Source organism: Hordeum vulgare, chromosome 4H (assembly GCF_904849725.1).
Source record: "Hordeum vulgare subsp. vulgare chromosome 4H, MorexV3_pseudomolecules_assembly, whole genome shotgun sequence".
Lineage (NCBI taxonomy): Eukaryota > Viridiplantae > Streptophyta > Magnoliopsida > Poales > Poaceae > Hordeum > Hordeum vulgare.
Window position 1 is genome coordinate 229,366,702 of NC_058521.1, and position 5,530 is coordinate 229,372,231.

A 5,530-nucleotide genomic window follows, 5' to 3' on the forward strand; every position below is an offset into this window, starting at 1 on the left:
GCTACGAGTGTATGCCTTTCGGGCTGCAGAACGTCGGGGCGACCTTCCAGCGGTTGATGCACATTGCCTTGGGGCCGCAGCTCGGGAGGAATGCGGAAGCCTACATCAACAATCATGGTCAAGTCAAGGCAAGCCAAAACCCTAGTGGAGGATGTGGAAAAGACCTTCGCCCTCTTGCGGGAGGTGAACCTGAAGCTCAATCCCGAGAAGTGTGTGTCTGGAGTCCTGTCAGGCAAGCTACTTGGTTTCCTCGTGTCGCATCGGGGGATCGAGGCTAACCCAGTAAAGGTAACTGCCATAAACAAGATGAGCGCGCCCACAACCCTCAAGGAAATGCAGAAGCTGGCGGGGTGTGTCACTTCCCTGGCATGTTTCATCTCCAAGCTTGGCGAGTGGGCACTGCCCTTCTTCAAGATCATGAAAAGGAAGGGGCCCTTCGAGTGGACCCCAGAGGCCAACGCTGCCTTCCAAGATCTCAAGTGTTATCTCACGAGCTCGCCCGTCATGGTGGCACCTCGCCCTCGGGAGCCCCTACTTCTGTACTTTGCTGCCACCCCACACTCTACCAGCGCTACTTTGATGGCAGTAAGGGAGGAGCGAGCTGGCAAAGGTGCTACTTTGGGAAGCCACAGCGGGCCCTCGCCCGATGCTCCAGAGGGCTTGCGCGACCCGCAAGCTCCAACTCCCTCGCGAGTGGAGGGACCCGAGGTCCAGACTGGCGAAGCAGGCCTTGAAGAGCCTTGTCCTCCCGAGGCCCCGGCCTTCCCCCTGGACAACGAAGCCTTCCAACCCCCTAAAGTCACCAAGGATCACGACGCCCCGGGCGGTCACATCCTCGTTGAGCACCCAGTGTACTTCGTCAGCACAGTACTGCGGGAGCTGCCTTGCCCGACTTTGTGGCAGAATGGACGGACACGCCTAACCGGGGGATGGAAGGGAACCAATCCCTTGCCCCCGGAGCGGAGGCGTCCGAGGGATGGACAATGCACTTTGACGGAGCCTTCGCACGAATGGGGGCAAGGGTTGGCGTCCTCCTCATTTCCTCGATGGGAGACAAGGTTCGCTACACCGTGCAACTCTGCTTCCAAAGGGGGGAGAAGGTTTCCAACAACACAGCAGAGTACGAGGGCCTCATCGCCGGCCTCAAGGCAGCGGCGGCCTTGGGGGTCCAGCGCCTCACCGTGATAGGTGATTCTCAGCTCCTCGTCAACTGCTCCAACAAGGAGTACATGCCCAAAGATGAGCATATGGAGGCATATCTGCAAGAGGTGTGTAAGATCAAGAAACGATTTCAAGGCCTGGAGTTGCAGCATGTCCCGCGAGGCGAAAACAAGGAGGCGGACGACATCACCAAAAGAGCTTCGTGTTGCGAGGCTCAGGAGCCACACATCTTTGAGGAGGGGCTCTTCAAGCCTTCTGCGACGCTATCACCCGAAAACCCGGTACCGCGTTGAAAGGAGCTCCCCCTGCACCACCCTCGGGGACTCCAGACTGGGGTCAAGCCTCGGGGGCTCGACTGCTCATGGCCCTGGAGGCTCAAGAAGACGATTGGATGCAAGAACTCGGGGCATATCTTCTCCGTGGGGCATTGTCGGAGAAGGAGGAGCATGCAGAGCGCGTAGTACGACAAGCCTCGGCTTACTGTGTGCGAGACGGCGCCTTGTACCACAAGCGCCCGAATGACGTCGCACTGCGGTGCATTTCCATGGACCAGGGGCGCGAGTTACTGGCCGACATTCACGAAGGGGATTGCGGACATCACTCTTCCTCGCGCACGCTAGCAGGTAAGGCATTCAGGTCGGGTTTTTACTGGCCCATAGCTCTGGACGACGCTACTGAGCTGGTCAGGTCTTGCGAGGCCTGCCAGTTCCATGCCAAGAAGATCCACCAGCCCGCGTAGGGCCTCCATACCATCTCGCTCACCTGGCCCTTTGTGGTCTGGGAGCTGGACATTTTGGGGCCTTTCCCCTGGGTTGCGGGGGGTTTCCGCTACATCTACGTTGCCATCGAAAAATTCACCAAGTGGGCCGAGGTGGAGCCCGTGCGCACCATCCGGCCGGGTCCGCCGTCAAGTTCATCAAGGGCCTCGTGAGCCACTTCGGCATCCCCAACCGCATCATCGCGGATAATGGTTCGTTGTTCACCAGTCAACTCTTCAAGATTTACTGTGCTAACCTTGGTACAAAGATATGCTACGCGTCGGTGGCCCATCCGTGGAGCAATGGCTAGGCAGTGTGCGCCAACGCGGAGGTCCTGCGAGGTCTCAAAGTGAGGAGTTTCAAGAAGAAGCTCGAGGCCTGCGGCCCAGGTTGGGTCGATGAGCTCCCATCGGTACTATGGTCCATCCGCACCACTGCAATCAAGCCCACCGGCAAGACCCCATTCTTCCTCCTCTACAGAGCGGAGGCGGTTCTTCCCCACGAAATCAAGCACCGCTCCCCGTGGGTCCTGGCATTCGATGAGGAGCGTCAGGAGGCCGTGAGGTACTAGCAAGCCTTACGGCGCTACCATTGCCACAACATGCGCTCCAGGACCCTCGAAGTCGGCGACCTCGTCCTGAGGCAGGTCCAATCTAGGGAAGGCTTGCACAAGCTCTCGCCTATGTGGGAAGGCCCTTTCAAGGTCATCCATGTCTCCAGGCCTGGCTCTATGCGTCTGGAGACTCAAGATGGAGTCCCCATCCAGAATGCCTGGAACATCCAGCACCTCCGCAAGTTCTACCCATGACGACTCTGCATTGTCCCTGCACTGCCTCCGCTCCGCCTCTGCATCGACCCTGCATCGTCCTTCAATTCTTCTGAAACCTACTTCATCTCGTGACACTCTCACGTAACAATGAGCCGAGGTTGTATACGCCCAGGGTCCCCCAAAGACGCGGAAGGGGTCCATCCCACGCTAGTGGGGAAGGCGAAGGAAATCAACACAGTCCACCAATGACTTCCGGAATCAGGCGCCTAATGCCTCAGGGGTAGGGACACTCACGAGGCCAAAGCATCCTTGCGACTTCCCAGATACACCCCCACCGTGACACTCTCATGTAATAATGAGCCGAGGTTGTATACGCCTAGGCCCCAACGAGGACACGGAATGGGTCCACCCCACGCCTAGTAGAAGACCTTAGCTCCGCGCTGGGTGGTGATGGAGGCGGAGAATAGATTAGGTGTTGGACGCAACTTGCATTTGGTCTCTTCTGACTTGGATTAAATGATAATTAAGAAGTCAAAACTCGGGGCCTTTCCAAATGATGCTTTTCGCAAAAACTTATTTTCCCCACATTCTTCGCAGCATGCTCTTTTCCTCTAAGTCGTGCGTCTGTTTGCCCTCACCCGCTCGTACCCTGCGTGCACGAGCTGGGGGCACGGTGCCGGCACCTTGCCAAGGCCTTGGTGCCCGAATACACGTGTGGTACTCACTGACGAGTCGGCAGAATCATGCCTACTAGTACTCGCTCACGAGACCTAATCGCGGTTCGACGCACCACCATGGAGAGGGAACAACATTTGGTTTTTCCTCACAACAGTTGTTTATCTTGGGACAGTTTGAGCACCTAAGAGGGCTCCTGAACATAACACCTCAGCAGCTTTACCGGTCCCAAAGCCACCTGGCACCCCGGTACCAGGGCCCGGCCCTGTGAGGAACAACCTTGGTAACGGGTTGCGCCTCACGACGGCGGGGAAATGTGTGGGACTGGGACCTACCAACGTAGAGCTTCCTGAATGCAGATTAGGGACCTCCAAAACAGAACTCACGAAGGCCTCTTGAACGTCTAAGGGGGGTCCTGAGCATTAGGCCTCAGGAACCTTACCAGTCGCAAACCACCTGGTACCAGGGTGCCATGGCCTTGTTCCATGAGGGGCGACCTTCAAGTCGCGCCTCACGGCAGGCAAATGTGTGGGACTGGGGCATGTTGACGTAGAGCCGCTTGAATGTCTAAGGGGGCTCCTGAGCACAGCACCTCAGGATCCTTACCGGTCACAAAGCCACTTGGCACCCCGGAGCCAAGGCATTGCCTCATGAGGGACGACCTTGGTAACGGGTCGCACTCCACGGCGGCAAGGAAATGTGCGGGACCGGGGTCGGTTGACATGGAGCATTGACCCACTTCACCTGTAGCAAGGGAAAGACCAACCAACCAACGAGGCCCCCCGCCGAACACCACAGTCATGCGTCACAACAAAGAATTTCCCCGCAAGCATACCAAGCTAAGTATCTAAACCAGTAGAGAATCAACATCACTAACAAAATGGGACGGCCGCCAAAATCCATTACATGCCGGAAGAGTCTACCCCTGTTCCTGTCGATGCAGGGTCGAAAGCAAGGACAAGACAGCTGGTGATGGAGATCCCGGAGGAGGACTGCTGCCGCCGATGCCCAGTACCTGCACGCTGACACTTAGTCTGTGTCCTCCTCGTCCTTCACAGGCGCCACGGGAGCAGACGAGCAACGCCGTGCTTGGGGTTCCCCTAGAGGCTCGGGCACGGTGGCAAGGCGTCTCGTCGTAGCCGCTGTCGCTCGGGCTCCCCCCGACGGGGGTGTCACTTGTGCTGGAGGCATGGCGCCCATCACCAGAGATGGGCTCATTTACACGACCGCCACGGCCGGCGTCCTCCGGGCAGCAACCCAGACGATCGCCCTCGACACCGAAGATCTTGACGAAGAGCGTCGCCTCCCCGTCGAACTTGAAGTGGAGGTAGCACCTCCCCTTCAAGCCTCGGGCGCGGGCGAACGCGTGACAACCAAGGTTTAGGTACACGTAGCCGCGGGGGGTGACCTCAACCTCGACCTAGGACGCCCAGCCGCAGTAGCCATCGTCCTGTAGCCAAAGGCCTGAGAGCCCGCCGACCGGCAGCGCCTTCGCGAAGAAGCTTGCGAGCTGGAGCGAGGCGATCTCCATCATGTCCACCCACGTCATGAACTCCATCGTCGTATCAGCCGAGTGGAGCCGCGGGCAAGAGGGGCGGGTGGCCATCACCGACCTCCCATTCCGGCCACCACGGTCACCCGCACCGGTCAATGCCCTACCATGGCTGCCGATGGTGATCCCCGGGCAGGCGGAACCAGAGTCGTGCCCGTCGGAGGCCACTGCCGGCGTTGCCGTGTACTTCCGATGGCGGCCCCGCCCACTCTTGGTAGTTGGGGCAGCAACACCTTCGCTAGGGGCCTTCCCCTTGTCGGCAACAGCGAATCTCCTCAGCGGCACTTTGTTTCGAGAGTGGAGGGATCAAGGTGGGAGGCGAAGAAGACTGAGGCGACGCAAGCCTTATCGCCCTTGCCGGGTTAAATAGGCAGCCCAGAGCAGGCACACGTCCCTTCGCGTTCCCGGGCCCTGGCAATTCGTGAGGGGACGCGACCACATGGCAAGTGTACAGGCGCTGCCCCGAGAGAGCAATGATGGCTGGTGTAGCATCCAGGCGTTACATCAATTTCACCTGGCGCGCCTTCGGGAACTGAAGTGTTGCCGATGGGTTGCGCGGCGTGTGTGAAGCTTGGCCTGTAGACATTTAGGGCCCGCGATGCTTCAGGCTGCCTC